General features: G+C 37.6%; 1 long non-coding RNA gene across 1 annotated transcript in view; it reads right to left on the bottom strand.

Annotated features, from left to right (window-relative positions):
* Positions 1-735: 735 nt before the first annotated feature.
* The window catches only part of LOC141914304 (uncharacterized), a 288,650-nt gene continuing 268,063 nt past the window's right edge, over positions 736-21,322 (bottom strand). Inside the window, exon 3 of the long non-coding RNA XR_012620762.1 lies at positions 736-789. This is a non-coding gene — a long non-coding RNA (uncharacterized LOC141914304). The remainder of the gene's footprint in view (positions 790-21,322) is intronic.

Genomic DNA, 21,322 nt, shown 5'->3' with positions numbered 1-21,322 from the left:
ACATTTCCGGGTAAAGTACTTATTGCGACATCTTGCGGGCCCGGTCAAGGGAGAAAACGCGGAACTCGAATGGATGATTGAGGTTCCTTGCCGGTAATGGAACGGTGCATCTTATTTGTAACTTTAGAAATCGTCACCGACGAATTCTAACAACAGTTAACAACCCGATAATTGATTTATTTATTCGCACCTTTATTGAATCATAACGAATCATTTATTGAATTATAACACGAGATTTGACGACTGAGTTACAAATAGGAATTCAATTCGAGTCAGTCAGTTACCTGACTGCGGTTCAGTTTCATAATCGGATATTTCAAAAATCGCCAAAAGTATATCCAATAGGAAACCCAATTGTCACCGACGATTAGTAACATTTATTCATTATAGTGCAGGACCGGCTGCAACACTCAGTGAAATCGCTACACGCAGAACCCGATGACTTGCAACCTATACTTAAAAAGAAGATGACATTTTAAAAAGGAATGTGCGATGAGTCAATTGTTTTAACTAAATTGAATGAGTACTTGAACCTTCGCCCAGACATAGGGCCGGCGCCGATCCCGAAGGTGAGGACGAACGATTCACCTCGTTTATGTCGACCATTCAGACGAACAAATCGATTCGTCGATTAATGTCGCTTTGATATTTATGTTAATATTGTAAACCTACGAATTTACGCATTATTTCCCCAGTCCGTTACTCACCCTCTGCAAATGACGCGGCACTGACCACGACCACAACAACAGCACATACACGAGTCATTAAGTAAGCAAGCATTTTCAACGCCTAAAATTTGAATAAGAAAATATAGGTAATTGGTAAGCGGTAAAATCACCTTGGTAAAAATCCCCAATTCTTCAAAGCAGGTAAAAATCCCTCTCCTTCCTTTTTTAATGGAATGTAAGCACGTGCAATTTTAAGGTCAATTAATTCATATTATTGATACATATATCCAATTTATTCATACGTTACTGTGGAACAACATCGATGATATCAGGCCCATACAACCTATAGATATACTATTTGAATAAAAGCATACTACAAATTAACAGTTCATAAATACTAAATTAGTACTTAAAGTTATCGCACAGCTTATAATGGAAGGGTTCATCATAATATATGACACTAACTTGAATCTAAAATATTTCAAATCAAAAGTTCATCATTTCTAATAATTATTGGCATTACACAGCTCTAATACAACACAGTTCAAAAATATTCCAGTCCGAATGTTTAGATATTTCAAATAAAAAGTTAATTATTCTCATTAATTCTAACAATTTGTCTGCTGATTCTAAAAGTTTACTAAAGAATTTATCGCAACGAAAGATTTCACTGCACAGTTCAAACATATTGCAGTCTCATTACAAATGAATAAAATTGTAGAAAAAGCTTGCTTTGAAATCACCTAGGGGGGATTTTACCTGGTGTGAACATTTTGGGATTTTTACCAAAGGGATTTTAACCTACAACCAAGTCCAAAATCCAAAAAGTTAAAAATCCCAAATTCTGATTAATCAACAGTTTTCAATGAGGTCTCAGTAAACCAATCGCATATTACATAATGTAGCAGATTTAAAATAATGCTTCTTTAGAAAAAAATGGTATAAGACATTTTTCAATGCAGCGATAACGGGTTTTCTGCATTGTTGATTTGAATGTCGCGCGAGTTCGGTCACAATTAGTCTCATCAGTTCGAAACGGTGAGAATGAAACTACCGGTCGATTTAATGGTTAATTCAGTGATATTTTGTTTGTAACATTAGATTAATTTGAAGTCAGTTTAATGGCATACGCTGTATATTTTGAAGCCTGGCCCTAAGTGCGGGCGGGCATCACAGAAACACGGAAACAAGTTTCTGTCACTTGTTTTTGTTTGAATAGGCGTTAAATGGAATAAAGGTAATCTATTGTTAATTACATATTTGATTTGATTTATTTGATGATTATCATGATACAAATATAAATACATAATTGTTACAAAATGTTTATGTATATTGCATGACAATCATCAGGACCTCGGAAATCATTAAGTGATTGTCAAGCCGAGGCCCTGGCGCAAATAACAAAAAAATGCAATTATGAAAAGAAGAACATTGAGAATGATGGAATGATACTATTTGGATAATGAGAAGGATGCAAAATTCTATGTTATAGCATAAACTAGTCATGGGATTAATTGATGGTAGACTGTTATTGATTAACGGGATAATTTAAGAACAATAGAAAAGTCCTCCCATTTCGACGAATGAGATATAATCCCTAAAAAGTTAAGCATTTCTGCATAAAATAAATTTCTACACGTTTATAGTATTTTGGTTTGCTCATGATTTTAGATGTTGATTAATAGGTTGACATGAGTTGCTTCTTGAGATTGTGCTTGAAACTATAAAGAGATTAACTATTTCGGATGTTGATTGGTAAAGAATTCCAGAGCTTTGGGCCTGCTATACTAATAGAGAACGAGCGTTTCGTAGTGCGATGTTGCGGTATATTTAAATTATTGGCATTTCGTAGAATATGATGTTGCTGACCAGACCTATATGAAAGAATATGTCGTAGGGTATTAGGTACCTGGTTGCACATCAGCTTGAAAAAGAAACTTTGCTGTTTGGAGCTTATTAATGTCAGTTAATTTAAGGTGATTGCCTTGTTTAAAGAGTGGACTCGAGTGTGCTAGGTAAGGTACATTATATACAAGTCGTAAAGCCCGTTTTTGTAGGATGCTAAGATGATGTAGACGGATTGGATATGTACGTCCCCAGACAATGTTGCAGTATTGGAAATATGGTAAAACTAAGGGATGATAAAGTGTGGGCAAAATGGGCTGGGGTAGACATTTGTGGGCTTTGAACAATAAACCAATAGCACGTGAAACTTTGGCAGATGTATAGGCAGTATGTGCTGACCAGTTTAGGTTTTCATCAAAATTCACACCAAGAAATTTGTTGGTGCACGAATAAGCAACAGGTTGATTGTCTATACTGATTTCTGTATTGTCTGGTAATCTAAAATTGCCAAACTTCATGTAGCTTGTTTTCTTTACATTCAACGAGAGTTGCTCTAAACCACGTAGATAGTTTTATCAGTTCGCGGTTTACGGTACGAATTAATTCTATAGGATCTTTGTTGCTACAAGAAATGGTCGTGTCGTCAGCAAACAGTATAAACTTGTATAACTTAGAAACATGTAGCATGTCATTTACGTACAAAAGAAAAAGTAATGGTCCAAAAATAGAATTAGTATATTATCTTTAAAACACGAGATTGTGTGATCTAATATCTTCATTTGGTTAAATGTAGAAATACTCAAAATATGTTACTTAACTAGATGGTATTATCAGTCAATGAATAATCCTCGTAAATATGCTATAACCACGTATTTTATTTACTTAGGGCCTTGCCTCAGGTTCGGCTACTGTAATTTATAATTTGTAACTGTATAATATATGTAATTTGCTTATCCATTTTACGCTTAATACGTTTAATACATTATTCACATTTCAATTCAATTCTCTTAACGTGACAGATGTTAATGTTAGTACTTGAATCAAGAGTGAGAACGGTTGGAATATGAATATAATATATATACTACTTCGTCCGATATAGTTTACTGAAAATTCAGGCCCTAATATATTCTAGTCAACTAAACGTATTCGCCCATGTAAAATTAAAACTATGGGACGTGGTCCAGAGTAAAAAAGTCGCATAACCGTCATCTTCACCGGTCAATGGATTCGAACCCACTATACGCTCAAGCTGTTCCCCGCACCCCTCGACCAAAATTTTGGAATTGGGTCCAGAATATACCCGAAACCCTACCGAGTGTGGATCGTGATTCCAAAAACCAGTAGCAGTTTAACGGAGCTCCGGCGAAAAGTAAATATTAGTTTTAAGGAAATGATCTCTTCGTCGGAACGAAACCACTCGCCCACACCACTCGCTCTTCCCTCTCTAACTATATACATTTCGTGGTCTCGTCTTTGAAAGCCCTTCACGGAACGTATTATACTTTAGCCGCACAAAATCCATAACCAAAATTTTCTCACGATACTTCGATTCTGCATACATCGACAACGAACGTTTGATTAGGAAATAATCGAATAATATTTCATCTCCGGGCTTACCTTCTTCTAACCTGTTCAACTTTCGAAATGAAAATATCTCGTCGCCTAGAATGCAGGAACTGTCAGCGAAAGAATAAAACGCGCTGTGCGAAATAGTTGATAAATTATACCAATGATTGCACAGCTTGATATTGAGTGAAATCTATATCGGCGTTTTATCGAGCCGAATCGATGCGCACCCGGCATTTCAAAATCGACCCACGCGCGCATCACTTTTTACTCGCGCCAAGTGTTTTTCTAGTTTTGGTCTCTGGACAGTCGTTATATTTATTGAGCTGTCGCTTTTTAGAATTTGTGCATATTGATCTTTCATACGCTATATTTCAATATTTTCGCTGATCTACGGTGCCTGTATATGAAATACATCATTCTGACGAGTGACCAACCGTTCTTATGTTCTTACATCTGCGGTCATAAAGTGACCCTGAGCGTATTCCTGTCGACCACTGGGTGCGGCCCTGACTGGCGAATAAAAACCGTAGACCGTACAGACATCAGGCACAGTCGCAATTATAATCGCGTCATATTGACCGTCACCGGGTCATAGACTACAGTGACTTAATATTTGCCCAGCCTGGTCTGTGGGTAAAGTTAAAAATCCCCAGGGTAAAAATCCCCGAGGTAAAAAAAATCCCAAAATCTTCAAAGTAGATAAAAGAAATGGTTAAAGATAAGCGGCGGATGAATAGCAAAGTAATGAGGAACTTTTAACTGTCACTACGTCAACTATTCACTGGCTGACTGTTACCAAATCTTGAGCGACCGGTCCTCGAATGGAGACAGACAAGACCGAGGAATAAGGTTTTCCCTGCTAGAAATGGAACTATATCTCTCTCAATACAACATGGATAATCGATTATAATCGAAAAGCTATCTTTAAATTATCATTCCAAGAAGACAATCGTTGCTGCCTAATAACCATTTAAGATTTCCACGCAAGGAACAAAGCGTCACCATCTTCTAAGACATTTTCCAATCTACTAATTAAGGTTTTCGTACATTACATGATATCAACATTAGGTTTAGAATGATATCGTGATTTATATGCATTAACAATTTGCTGGTTTTCGTCACAAATTTTGATCGAAACGATTTGGATCAGATACGATTGCTAACCTAATGTTGCCAAATCCTCTATTTTACATAGAAATGGTGCTCTTACTAAATCCCCGCATTACAATTGCCGCAACACAATTACGGGCTGCTGTAAATAACTCAATTTACAATTCTTTTGAAATTCAGCAAACACTAGGTTTAAATAGATAACTGCTTCCTCATGATTGATTTTTAAAGAGCAACAGAAATTCTACTCACACGTGTCATGTCTTGTCTAGCAGTTAATGATTCACCAAATTCCACAAATACACACACTGAGTTCCCAACCTTCAAAGAGTCCACCGCTGACCATTTTTGCGAGTATCAATTAACTAAGTTTGGTCAGTTTACTATTAGTCCCGCAAGATCGCATAGTTCGACTAGTCCACTAGTCCAGTTAGTTCACGTGTAGTCCGGTTAGTTCACTAATAGTCCGGTTAATGGAACTTGATGTAGAACTGATATCAATCCACATAAATTACACTTGAACACCTGCACGTGCAGGATTCACGATGACGTATACACGACAGTCCTAGAAGAAAACATGAAATCTTTAGAATCCGATTGTTGAATATGTCCATATGCAGAGTGGTTGAGCATTTTAGGGACGATGAGTGATTTAGGGAGCAAATGATGACAGTTATGTGGCTTTTTACATAAATTGTGGAATTGGGCCCAGACAAAAAACTGAAAGAAGTGTGGTTCGAAATTTCCGAAAACCAGTAGCAGATTTAACGGAGCCCCGGCGAAAAATTGATATTTGTTTACGGAAAAGATCTCTTCGTGGGAACGAAACCACTCGCCCACACCGCTCGCTCTTCCCGCTTAATATTCTCGCTCTACCTCCATACATTTCGTGAACTTGTCTCGAATAGCCCGTCGCGGAACCTGCTTTACTCGTTGTCATGGAAACTCACCAACCTGCCCATTGTTGTGTCGCTATGGCTACAGACATATCGTCTGCATCGTCGTTGAATGCAGTTGTAAAAAAGGGTGACTGCTTTCACATAATATGAATGTAAACGCCTGACACGCAGCTTCGCTTTAAGATGATGAAAAAACTGGGTTTTTCGGTTTCTTGGAAACCTCGCATTACAGGGTGCTTAGCAACATAATCTAAGAAAGAATGTTTTCATCTGATGATGAATATTTAACCTGATCATTTGTAATTGATACATTGTATTTTCGTACGTAAAGAAGACGTTTAAAATAAAAATTAGCGTAAGACATATTGAAATTGCTGTGCTTGGTTTGAATTTGACTTTGAAATTAGTCATGACCTTGACCTTGAATCAATTTCTAAATGCCATATATGGACAGCGCATATTAGAAAACATAAGTTTTGACCCTAAGTTTGTATTTTGTCATGACTTGGCCCCACATAATTATATTATTCTATATACCCAAAATATGGTGAAAACAGGATGCTGTTGCCATGGAAATGGATTTTTTACATTGTTGCAAAAGAATGCAAACCATATAGATCGTATATGAACTGAGGTAAGAACGTTCTGTCAATTTATCATAAAATTCGAGTTTGATCAATTTTGTCTAACCTCAACTTTATTATGACTGGACTATCATGCTGCATAGAAATTAATGAACAAAATGTCCTCATGAAACTTTAATTCAGCATACGTTGACAATGGACGTTCGATTGCGAAATAATTGAATAATTGTACATCTCCGGGCGTACCTTAGTCTTTATGGAGAACACGAACTGTTCGAACAAAACACGCTGTGTGAAATATTTCAAAAATTATACCAACGATTGTACAGCTTGATATTGAGTGAAATCTATATCGGTGTTTTGTCGAGCCGAATCGATGAGCACCCGGCATTCCAAAATCGACCCACGCGCGCATCACTATTTACTCGGGCAAAAGTGTTTTCCTGGTTCGATCTCACGGAAAAAAAACATTATATTTATCGAGCTGTCGCTTTTTAGAAATTTCTGAATATTGATTTTTCATACGCTATATTTCAACAGTTTCGCTGATCTAAAGCCTAGCCCACATCGACACTGCGATTGGAGACAACTAGTTGCAAGGCAGTTTTCGGCGCATGAGAGGAACTGGCTGGATACGATCAGTTGCTTGAATGTGTCGATGTGAGCGAGCTTACGATTGGTAAGCGTCGATCTATCTCCAGTTCCAGCCAGTTGCCCATGTTCCACTTTTGAGCAACTGGTTGTACTCAATCGCAGTCATATCCATCGATGTGCGCGCTCTGGATCTCGACGATCGACACGCGCCATGCAGTTGCTGCAACTGACCGGTTGTAACTAGATTTCGATGTGCGCGGGGTAATCGGTCGGTAGCAACTAGTTGTATCCAATCGCAGTGTCGATGTGCGCTAGGCTTAAGGTGCCTTTATGTGGAACACATTATTCTGACGGGTGACCGACCGTTCTTACAACTGTGATCATAAGTGACCACCACGTTTTATCGAACTGTGGGTTGTAGGTAAATTTCCCCTGGGTGAGACTCCTAGATAAAGTTCCCCTAGGTAAAATCTCCGAATCTTTAAAGTAGGTAGGTAAGAAAATGGTTAAAGACAAGCGGTGGATGATTAACGAGTCTTTTTGCAAAATGAAAAGCAATCCATTCTCAAATGATTCGGGTACACGGGCAGGTCATTTTTTAGACGCGTCTTTTTGTAACTGCCACGAGTGAAACGCATAACTCGAATTGACGATGATGTTTTCCTCGCTTCTGCGACACATCCTTTTCATCGCTTTCGAGAACTTTTCACAAACCGATCGTCGATTCATTTATAACGCAGATGGGTTACAAATACAAATTAAATTCGAGCCTGGCCAGACAGTAACCTGACTGCGGTACAGTTTCGTAATCGCATATTTCCAAAACCATCGCGAGTAATCCGATAAGTATCGTTTCATTCGAAATATGAAGACTAGACTATTTGCGAATAACACGTTGCCAAATGATACGAACATCGTCAAAAACTGACTGTAGTGAACTGATATAAATCTCACTACAGTTCACGAATAAAAACCCGCAGTAAATCTGTAGAAATAGTTTATTTCCTAAAATTATTCGGTTTCACGTTCGGTTTGTCACTTTTTGTTACCTGAATGGGTGTACGAATCAATGTTCAGATACTGCTTCATAGATGTAGAAGTTGGAATGAGATTTATGAAAGAAACTTGCGAATGAGTTTCAAGTTACCGAGGACTGAACTGTGTAGCACGTGACAGTCAGTTCGTAAATTAGTTTAGCAAATGGAACGACAATAACGCTCGCTTTTTCATCATTACGTCATAGATTCTCAAATGTCGTAAACCCATTCTCTGATAGCCCAACCACATCCCCGAGATATGCTGGTATCATTTGTCGCACATGTCGGATTGTTTTGTGTGTCGTTGCATTTCTCTTTCACCTAGTATCTCTTACTTTGGAAACATTTTCTACGGCAAAACCGGAGTTTGTTTATTAACTATCAATTTGATTTCAATCGATGTCAAAGCCTGGCAATATCCATTCAATATTCATTTGATATTCATCAAAGTAAGGACCGGTTTAATTACGAAATTTCCTGATATGGTACACGCAGGAGACACGAGAAAACGTGTTTTGAAAGTTTCACTCGCAATTACTTAAAAACTGATAAAGATAATTGAACACGGTAAAAAGCACATCATACCACATTTAGATGTCATTCAAATTTTAGATTACTACATTTTGCAATCTGCTAATTCAAGTTGTCTTAAGTTAAAAGAAATAGACTTTTTAAGGTTTAACGTTGTTGTGACGTGCATATATTAACTGAACGCTTATTTTTGAAAGGACCACAGGACACGAAATCGGCGTGTATATATTCGATGTATACGAATACTGATATACCGAAAACCGCTGTCGTGCACAGAAAGTTTAGACCGTTTTTGAAGTAACTGCCTCGAGGCATTTAACAATATACGCGCATTGCTGTGAAATCTATTCAGCATCTCTCTCGGTTACAGTCGATTCTAGAATACGCTGATATTGCAAGGTATTTCAAATACGAATGGATTTTAGCGAGCTTTCCTCATAACCGAAATAGTTTCAATCTAACGCAATGTTCAGATGTTAAATCTTGATTTTTTTTCTTGTTTTCTATTTTTGAATCGCAATTCTAGGCAAAAGATTGTCCGAAAGACATCAAATATTACGGAGATACGTCCATTCGAACAAAGGTATCTAATTTTGGACGAAATATTTTCAATGTACCGGTTATTCCGTCGTTTTAGAATTTTGGCAATTCGGAGTCGATATTTCGTAGATTTTTCAGACCACAAACATTAAAACCACACTAAACTATCGGACTATTTACACGTAGAAAACGACCAAAAAAATATAAAAATGGACAAAATGATCTTGTAATATAGCTATTTCCAGAATCTCATTGTATTAAATTAGGCAGCCAGAAAAATTCATCCCAATCAGTCGCTTGCCGGTTCAGACTGAATGGAAGATTGTTTGGATGAACCGGAACCGAATTTCCAATTATGTACTTCGATTTTAAAATATTCTGTTTACTCGACCGCCGATCACACATCTATATCTGTACTTCGATTTCCGATTTCAAAATCAAACCCCCTGTTTCGCTCCCGGCAGGTGTGGTGGGTCTGTAAGGGACACTCAATCGAAAAATCAAACAAAATTTACCAGCCAAATAAATAAATAATGGGGACAATCCCTATTTTAAGATCGAAAACCTGTTTGAATAAATTCCAATCGGATGAAATCTACAAACGGGATTAACGCTTTTAGGTTCATGCTCGACCCTAGGTCGAGACGGTAAAAACATTGGCTTTACGTTCATGCCCGGCGTGCGCTGTAAAAGTGTAAATAATCGTCATTTCACCTACAGGTTTTCATCATAGCACATTATTAGTCGGTAGATGGCCTTTCTGTCGATTATTCGCCGTAAGAATTTTTGATGGTTGCAATTCATTGTTTTTGAGCAATTTTGAGTCAAAATTTGTCATTTTTTCGAAATAAATATGGTAAAATCATGAATACAGATCAAGTTTCATTATAAATCTTTGCTTATGATGAGTTTGGAGACGATGATTTAGACAGTGAATCCAGTGACTTTATGGAACAGTTCAGATGATATTTATGATATAGACGACGAAAATCAAACCCTTCTCAAGGCCAAGTCCTGGCCCCGACTCTGATGAATCCGACAAATACTGACCTATGCTATCTAACTAAAATACTCAAACCTGGTATCATATGAAAGGTCATAATATTGTCTACAAACTTTTTTTTCGCTGCTAAGCTATAGGACCGATAGTTTTTGAACTTTATGGCTTCAAAAATGAGTTTTCAAAAAGCGCAACAATGGCCGAAAAAAAATTTAATTTCTAAGGTAATAACAGAGCAAAAAACTTGAACCTAAAAGTTTAAGCTGACAATACGCGACACTGTGCAAATTAATTCGCTACACGCATACACAATATTGTATGCGTTAGATTTTCAAATCCAAATCTCCAGTAAAAGACTCTGCGGGACTCGATGGGGATTATATTAGAAATCTGTGTTCAATGATATTGAGTTTTATTTACGTTTCATATTCTAAATATTAATCGCATTAAAACAAATCAACAGCGGTTTCGACGTTTTTTAAGTTACTTTAAGTATAACTGTAGTAACGTAAAATTTCACCGGGCAATTATAATAATATAATTTCGGAAGAGCGTCCATGAGTCAGTTCCACGGTTGTGGGTTAAGATTCAACTCAGAGTTTTAACTCATTGAGAATAAACTGATTTTGACTCGGAGTTAACTCTAACTCATGACCGTGGAACTGGATCCAAATAGTTAAGTGGTAGTAAAAACGCAACTATATCAAAATCTTCATGGCGGTCAAATGATTTCTAATCGCACGCGTTTCATGCGATTTTGACTCTTCTTTTCGAGTTCATTTCAAGAAATGAATGGATATATCATAAACAGATGTATCTATCCATTTCTTGCAATTTTACTGTTATTTAATTATGGTAAAAGTTTCTCGCTTGTCAGTTGGGAACTAGCTTGATTCCCGGTGTGAATGATATAAACGCGTCGCGAATTCTGTCGGTTATCTGTGACTTATAGGTCGAAGTCCTCGATTGAGTTTACGACAAAAGTCAGATTCCCGTTGAAACAGTAGTTTATCTGAACTAGCTGACAATTTAGAACAAACTAGAATTATACTATCTCGGTTTTCAAACATCGGATATGGGGATTCCTAGTCACAACGAGGATCCAGACATTAAGTGGAAAATCAAACTCCGACTCCTTTACAAAATTCTCGGAAACAGTTGTCATATTGTGGTAAAAACAGTAATAAACACTATCAAGGCGATGTTCACTCGAGTCAAAAGTATCATGTATCCAGTCTTTATCAAGAATGATCTAGGAAGATATAACATGTTCGAATTATAAATGCACGAAGATACACGAAAACTTATAATTTCGAAATTGATAAAAATCATATGATAGTAAATTCTATTCTAGACCGACGTATACGCTATATATCACTTTGCTTTCTACGCGGTATACATAATTGATTAGAATTCATTTTTTTCCAAAACACTTCAATCTTATCTTCAATGTAATATCGGTTTTATTTTTCACAGGGTATATGACGTTGACGATCCATATGTCGAAGAAAAAGATAAAAAGAAATTGTCTATACATTCGTTGCAAACATATCTATTGCATCGGAAATTTCGATCGGAATATTTCTGCGCGGATGAAACTCGACTTGTTAAAGTGTTCGAGGTTTAATTAATGAATTATACGGACTTATAACATATAGCAGTCAGTGAACTAACTAAAACTGGCATAACTAAAATCTCGTGAATTTTCTATATCATATTGCTTTATTATCTTTTCTTGAGTTGAATTTACAACGTACGTATTTTTAATGAAAATACTAGAAGCATTTTCGACTCGGCGGAGCGAATTTTCTGATTGGATGAAATCGGATCGTGATCCGACCAATGACAGATTCGGTGTCACTAAGGACGAATTTCGTTCATTCTGTCGCAGAGATGTTGTTCGGTATGGAGCAGCGACTGAGAGCGCTGTTTATTTCGTCGCTGATCGTCTGTCAAGTTCGCATCGCGCGCGCTGATCGAGCCGACTCTATCGAGGAATCGTCTGTGACGGTAAGTTCGTCTTGTAACAACACGTGGTACCCGCTAGATTCTACGTCCGGTTTCATCGTTTCGCCGAACTACCCTACGTTAACGCGCGGTGTTGAATGTCGTTGGTTCATCAACAGCTCTTTACCGGGAACTTTTCTCGTCCAATTTTACTACGACATCGAGCTGTCAATATTCTGTAGTGATAACTACCTTCTCGTCTATGAGGCTGCTATCAGATTCTGCAGTAAAGGAAAACATGAAATCCGCCGCAAAGATTCGATTCCGTTGATGTTTAGGAGCCGCATCGATGGTGCGCGAGGAAGTCGGGTTTATATCATGTATCGTTATGGACGAAGCCGATTGAGAATCAGCGGCAACTGTGGAAACTCATTTCTCAACGTGAATGAATTAAAAACACCAATGGGATACAAATTCAATTTATTCATTCGTTTTTGTACAATGTTTCTTGAATGGATAGGAATGCCAGACGGTTTAGGAATGAATCTAACCCTCATCAATCTCAAATCACTGTATTACGTCAAGACACCATTTAAAATTCACGACGAATGGAACTCCAGCAGTGAACCGATAGGTCTTATACGCCAACAATCCGGACATCCACCATCCTCATTTTATACTAAAACGAACAGAGCTACTTTAGTATCCTATAAAATTCTAATCAAATCACAGCTTGTCGTTCAACTTTATAAAATATCTGATTGGAACGTATCTAATCCGTTGATTCAGATCTCTAATGATGAGTCGGGAGTGCTCATTCCCGATGACAACAGTTTACACGTAATAACTCGATCAAAACACTTACACTGCTGGTCTATCACAGTGCAGGTGTTACAGTACGTCGTTTTCAACTGGACACATAATCTCATCGCATCCGCTGACGTCATCGGTGTATATAAACTAGAAGGGTTACGCGTTGTAGGAACTGATATTTTACTCGGTTACAACTACCTGCAATCACTGAGTGTTAAATCTGACGGATTCCTCGTCGTACTGTGCGTTTTGAAAGAAACACTTAACGACGATGTGAGGTTTGAAATAAATTACAAAATCAAATCTTTTTCGATTAAAGATTTATACGTTGAGAATATTCGGGTGAGTACACATGTGAGGTTAATTTGTTTCTAAATATGATAATCAACAAATAAAAGTTTCATATTGATTTATTCATGTCAGGAATTTGTAAACAAAATATGGTCCATTGGATCAACATCACTGTTCCCAACTGCATGGAAGAACTCAATTGGATATCGCGTCACTAGATACGAGTTTAAATGGAAAACTGAGATCTATGAAGAGAATATGGAACTAACAGTTTTATCAGAGAACTGCGAGCGAGCTGGATTTTACATATTCGACGGTGGTAATTTCACGGCTAGACGATACGGTCCGTATTGTCCCGGTAATGATTTTAGTCGATCAGTCGTTAGTCTGATTACATCAGGTGGATCGGTTACCGTAGTATCGCTTATAACTGGGACGATAAGTTGAATGTCAATGTGCATTCACACCTCAGATTTCGTCCTACCGACTGTGACGGGTATGTTTTAAAAGAAGGAGAACGTAAAATCAATATGACGTCACGCTGTCTCGTGATTACACCCGAAAACCGACGCCTTCCTCTAAGATACATTAACATATTATCGGAGCATGAATATCAAGTTGACCGATGTTTTCAGGATCACTATCCATACAGATACTGTCACACGCGGTTGAATAGTCAGTTCCTTAATAGCGGTCTTATGTTAAACACTGTCCGTGTATCTAATGATCGAGCATTCATTACATATCCGTTACTAGTTGAACTACGGAGTAATTGTCAACGGTTGTTGAAAATAAGGGAACGACAAAGTAACGTCGTGGTAACGTGTGGAATTATTCAGTCACCAAACTACCCAGGATTGGCGGATACAACCAATGAACTATTATCATATGAAATACGTATTCGAAGGAGATATAAAATGTTATACTTTAGATGCATAATAAAATCTATCGCAAAGATACCGTGTGCGAAAAGAGAAGGGGATAGCTTTGACCCTATAGTTATCAAACGTTTCATCACCGCAGGCCCCGGCCAATCGCAGGAGCACCAAAGTAAAATATGTGACAATAACGCGATACCGGGTCTTGTATTTTAAAGTCTTACTTATGCGGATTTGCAAATTGAGGTAAAAGGTCAGTATTTCAAATACAATACATATTAGAACAGTCGTTACCGATAAAACAGTTTGAAAATGTCTGTAAATCAGGATTCCTAGATTCGGGAATTTCATGCGTTAAATACATCAGAGATGAACGTCTGAATTGGGAGAATGCTGAATTGTACTGTAGACAGAAGTACGCGGGACATCTACTCAGTATCAACTCAGAACAGGAAATGATTAGCATTAAAACATTATTCGCTATCGAACTTCTTCTAAATGCCTATTCACAGAAAGCGCTCGTAATGATGATTGGATTAAAACTGCAGGTAGATTTTAAGATGAGTTCGTTAAAACCTACGAATGGCAACAGATTACAGGAAATGATATTTATGATGTACATGTAATGATATATTTGCCACTTAAATTTCCAGGCAAGATCTAGTTATTACACGTGGTCTGACGGGAAACCATTGAGCTACACAGAGTGGTATAAACCTACAAATAACGACACGATACCAGAAGTTATTCAAGGATTGATATCTCCTATTAGAAAAAAACCGATAAATGACATTAATATGCCGTGTACAGCGATGATACTGAATAATCCACGAGGATCAGCGAACTGGGTTCGATTTCCCTGCGGAATCGAAGAGACTCACACGAGTTTCATTTGCGAAACGGAAAGAAATTATTCCAAAAATAAAACACTGAAAACGATAAATTCAACAAACAACGACACATTCTCGATACTGGACAAACCTTTCTGCACGGCTGGATGGGTAAGCATGGATAGAAAATGCTATCAAATACTGACGGATTGGAACAGACATCGAGGTTTAGATATGGAAACTGCAACAGAGATGTGTCGTGGCATACGAGGTGAAATAGGCGCTGTGATAACCGGTTACACCGAAAACGACACGATGAACTTGATAAGAACATTTCACTTTAAATATCAATATAGCTCAATACTAATGGTGACTTCTAATGACAAACTGCAAGTTATAAACCCAATAATCACTAGAGATGAAATAACTTATATTCAATCAGTTAAATGGACGATGAAACAGTTTGATAATGCGACGGATACAGCGCATTCTGTTTTGTGTTCATGCAATGTAACTGATGAGGAGTTAGCTTCTATAAGCGGTTGTAGATCGTGGCAGTTCAAATGTAACGATCAAAGATGTATCAGCGACCATCGCGTGTGTGATACCAGACACGACTGTAAGAACGGTGAAGATGAACTTAATTGTACGAATATTAATTTACATAGTCAGTTTGAATGCAATGATGGTCAGGTCATATCAATAAGTGGTTTCTGTGATTTCATACAGGATTGTGTGGATGGCTCTGATGAGAACTCGTGTTTTTATACCCCGTGTTTATCAGAACAATTTCGCTGCCAAAGTGGTCAATGTATCAGCAGTTCTGACAGATGCAATGGCGTCACTGATTGTGAAGACGGCTCCGACGAAATAGGATGCACCGATCAACTGTGCCAGGGATTCCTGTGTAAGAGTGGAGATTGTATCAGTTCTCAGTTGTATCAGGATGGTGTTGCGGATTGTAGTGGACGCCTCGAAGAAGATGAACTAGTAACAACTACTAATGTTACAGTGAATCCTACGATCCATTGTAATGACGAAAACCACTGTACGACTAACTTTACAAATCTCTGTACGGAATTAGATGAACAAAGATGTTCTTTTAATTCTCCTCATTGTTATTCAAGACGTCACAGATGTATTCTAGAAAAAATGACGAATGGTTACCCAGTTTGTAGAAATCATGAGCACGTATTGAGATGTGAAGAATTTGAATGTCCAGCTGGTACTGTAAAATGTCCAGCATCGTACTGTATATCGATCAGTCAGGTGTGCGATGGTCAATCGGATTGTCCTAATTCAGAAGATGAGCAAAACTGCGAGACATTTTCATGTCCAGGAATGTTTAAATGTGGTTTAAAAATAGAAAGTTTGGATAGATGTATTCCTCAGTAACCTTCGGTAGTTCTAGCTAAGACAACTACAAACGCCAGACCCTGTAATTTGACGAAGAGCAGACGATTAAAATATACACAGATTTATTCCTTAAAGCGAGGTTCATCATAAAGTGACATTAATAGATATGTGATGATATATGAGTATAAATGATACAGATTAAATATAAAACGTGTTTATCTTAATGATTAGTATACTGTCGACTTATTTCATAATACTTAAATACGAAACTAATGTTCTCTGATATCGAGCATATTCTGGCCGTAATTCTCATTGATTACTTGCCAAAAATGGCGGCCAAGTTAATTAAAATAGAACATAACTGCTCAAGAACATCTAACCTATTTAAACACATACTATTGCTCTAGTATAATTGATTAATATTATTTCAACTATTATATTAAAACACCATGTATTCGGCCATACTTAATAAGTAATATTATTAAATAAAGTACATCCTAGGCCTAGTCAATATTTCCATAGAATATGACTTAATAAAATATTATAAAACTTATTACACATACCTGTAATTTGACGAAGAGCAGACGATTAAAATATACACAGATTTATTCCTTAAAGCGAGGTTCATCATAAAGTGACCTCAGCTGCCCTTCGTCCACTATTTATACCTCAAAAATACCATAACCCTGATTGGTCTGTTCCGTGACTTTGCCCACGGTAACTAAGGTTTGGATCACCCTTGTTGGTGGTAACCAATGCCAAACCTGCTAATTGTTGGTACAAACTTGTTAATTACACATTGTTATAAATTATAAATAATTACTCAGAACGACAGATTGTCGATCTCAAGAAATGACAAGTTCGCTTGTTTGCGATACCCTTGACTGGTCATACCTGCCAGGAAGGTAACAGCTTGCATGAACATGTTAATACTCCAATAGGTTCAGACAATATTTTAGTTAATAAAAAAAAACACAAACATATTGATTTATAAAACTTATAATACTTGAATATAAATACAAAATTCAGAATCGCAAGATTCTGTCGATTATTTTGATACCCATTTTTCAATATCTATTTTAGAGCTTAGCTGTCAGATTAGTGTTGCTAAATCCTCACACACTATGGTTGGCTTTTGTCCTCAAAAGCAAAATGAAACCCTACCTTATGGGTAAGAGATATAAAATAATACCAGCAAAACGTAATTACCTACACAAATATAGTTGGTGATACAATCAAATATAAAGAAATATAGTTACATACATGTATAATGTTCCGTGATAGCTTATAGTTACACAACATTCGTAAACATGCAAAAGTTACATACATTTAAAACGTACTTTTTTAATGTACGATATCTTAAAGTTACATAATATTCATAATGTACAAAATCGTAGCATATAAAAAGGAAAACAACGAATTATTCGTTGGTAATAGGGAGTAGTTGTCCATGATTGGAAGTAACACGCGGACCTGGCGCTATAGCTGGGCTCTCCAAAATATAAAATCGATCATGGTGAACTAAAGCAAAATGTATGGTAAATGACAAGGGACAGTTTAATGCACATCGTGCTGCCCTTGCTTGTGCCAGCGATAAGTTAACAGAAGTCGGTACTAGCCAAGATTGTTGACTTAACCTATTGGTTACTCTAAAATTGTCCCATTTTCCTATCAATTTGGGAAAGCAGTGACCTTCAACATCTACATCATCAACTTTACTAGGTATCGAAACCAACAAATGCACTGGGCACAATTGAAAATTCATTAAGGGAATTTGCACGCAACTAACAGAATCAGAGAGCTCAATGACTAAAGTAGAATGAGGAGTAAAGCGGAAGCGTCGATACAATAAATAGATTAAGGTGCAAATGCCTAATAACGTAAAGGTTACGACAAGAGATGACGTTATGTAGCTAATAAGAGGTTCCCATCCGAGTGGCCCAGTCTTGGTTGCCAAGGTAGGACCCACGTAACGAAATTCCGGTGGTATAGTAGCTGCTGAAGCAGAGTGAATATTTTGTAAAATTGCAACTAGACCCGCTAACTTAGTGATACGGTACTGTTGAATAATTATTAAAGCTAACAAGGTACTCGCTAAAATAAGGGCCAGTAACGAAACTAAGTCCCTGTTGCTGGGCCATGACTCGTTAATGGCTACTTCTCCTGCCATTACAGATTCAGAAAGAGTTCTAAATATACGACTATCATTTTTAATTGCAGAAGTTACGCGCTTCAAACTTAAACTATGCTTCTCGTCATCCGCAATAAGACTGTTCATGGAATGATTATAGATATCAAACGAAGGTGGTATCACTTTAACTGGTCTTTCTAAGACTAACCCACTAGAAATAGCTTCATGCGTAGATATATCAAAAAATGACTGTATAACGGCCAGATTTACTGGGTGAATTGTCGTAATATTCTTACCCTGACTACATGAATTTAAACGCGGACTTAATTTTAAACCGGGTGCGCTGACTTGACAGGAACAAGGAATGTGTTTAATACAAAAGGAACAACCCTCGACGTACTTTTCCGAAAGGCAACATTTCAAAGCAATTCTTGGTACGTTATACAAAACTAAAGTGGATGGTTCCAATTCGACAATTTTCGAACGTACTGAATCCAGATTGACTCTAAAATCGCAAAACTTTATAATATTATCTTTATCTCCTAAGTATAAAGCAAGTATACAAGATTTACTAGATGCCGTCGACAAGGCTTGATTAAATGGGCAAAGCCAATGCTTATAATAATGCCGACATTCGGCCACGTCAGATACTGTAAAAGCTGAATAATACTGAGCATCCGCTGATACAATTAGATACGTTGGTAAATTCCCAATTGTGGTCGAGTGCTTCGAAGTGTCATGGACAGGCATAGGGAATGAATTCACCCGAAACATATGAAGTGGAGCCGCTAAGGGCGTAATTAAAAACTTAACCGAAACAAATATTTCTGGTCCTTTCCTAGACATCAAAAGCCTTCCATGGTCATAATAAAATGTGGGTGCTACTTTGACTAATTTGAAATTATGATGTTTCGTAATAAGAACTGCGCTTATCTGGTTCATGGCGTCTTGTAGGACCTGGATAGGAATGAGACTTGGTGATAATTTCCCACGTAATAATTGAGCTACCGACGCTTTAAACTCAGATAAGTGCAGTTCTGCTTCTAAGCTAGTTTCCGCGTAAGTCGCGTAAATTTTGTCAATGCTAGCTGAAGCTGCTATAATATCATTGGTGGTTGCTTGAAATTGCGTATATAAATCCGATATCGCTCTATGGTTCGCCTTTATACCCTTGAACGCCTTATCAGTTCTTTTAAGCATGTTCCTCGTATATGAGGACAAATGATCGCCATGCTGCGTTAAAGCAGTAGCTAATTCTGACGAACGTTGCTGCAAAGCATTGATATGCGAGGCTAAAAGTTCCACGTCATCCATTGTCGCGGTACCAAATAGAGTTTTTGAAAGACTGCCAATGAAGCCTAAAGGGGCTCCGCGGCGACTTCTAGATTTATTTAAGCTGACGTGTTCCGGAATTAAATCGTGAACATACTGGTTAACGTAGCGGACATGAGTATTTAGTCGCGTTTGTAACTCGTTTAGGTGAATAGCTGTTTTGTGTCGCAATACGCATATAGGACTCTGGTCGTGGCAATCGCCGAATTGGGCCATGTTCATTTCTCGAGGCAATACAATACAGAATGTATGTAGCCAATATTCGTTGGACTGACTTACTGTGCCCACTTTTCCGAAAGTTACACCATAATTGATGGGCTGATTCAAAGCGGCGGCTGCGGGTATTAATGAAAACACCGTTAACAAAGCAACTATTATGAGGCAGTGCCCAACTTGAGAAGATTCGCCTACAGGAGAAAAGAAGAAGAGAGGCCAAAATTTAGTATTGATAAGTAAAAGAGGTCCCGGCCGGTGACCCATAGCACAGAAACTTTCAACATAAAATTAAGTTCTGATCTAAATTGCTCCCAAGCGGAGTTGAAATGAGGCGATTGCAATGTTGCAACAAAGATGCTCGAATGACACCTAGCGCCGCGATTTGAAAACTGATTGTCTTTTTCTTTTTCGGCCTGTGCCTTTTCTGGTGTGGGTTTCAAAATATTTGTCGATTGCGAGTTGAGTGACATCGTCCTCATTGACCCATGAGTTTGTTGAGTTTTTGTCTGACCATTGAACTTTGAATACTCTTACATTATTTTTGAATTTCGTGCCTAATATTTTGTCAATTTTGTACATTTTGCCATCTTTCGCAGTGACATTAGTGTTGGGCCTGGCCTGAACTTTGTTGCTGCTAGGTGCAGGGATACTATTGGTATTATCGGTTTGTGGCTTATCCCCATCCGCTGCGGTTTTTCGCAAATGCGGAAATTTTCCACTATCAACATATGGTTTCAGCAGTGATGCATTAAGTGGCGACTTATAAGGTGTATCATCTTCGCAAGAGCGCAATTGATACGTGAAATTCTTACCATACTGAGAAATATAGTATGGCCCTTTATATTTCGTAGTAAATTTCTTGGATTTACCTCTCCCCACTTTATTATTCTTAAGCAATACTTTATCATGTAATTTAAACGTAGGTGTGGCTGATTTCTTATCATGTAAGTTTTTGTTTCGTAATTGTGCGGTCTCATTTTGGGATTTAGCTATATCCTTAACAATAGACAAGCGATCTTTCAATTGATTTATATGGTCCGTGACCGTGGTAGGGAGGTTATCCTTGGGTATTAATGAGGTATCAATAGGTAGGTTCATTTCTTTGCCAAATAACACCTGAAAGGGGGAAAATCCCGTCGATTGGCTAGCTG

The sequence above is a fragment of the Tubulanus polymorphus genome, chromosome 12, assembly GCF_964204645.1.
Source record: "Tubulanus polymorphus chromosome 12, tnTubPoly1.2, whole genome shotgun sequence".
NCBI lineage: Eukaryota > Metazoa > Nemertea > Palaeonemertea > Tubulaniformes > Tubulanidae > Tubulanus > Tubulanus polymorphus.
This window is presented reverse-complemented; position numbering and strand designations above follow the sequence as displayed.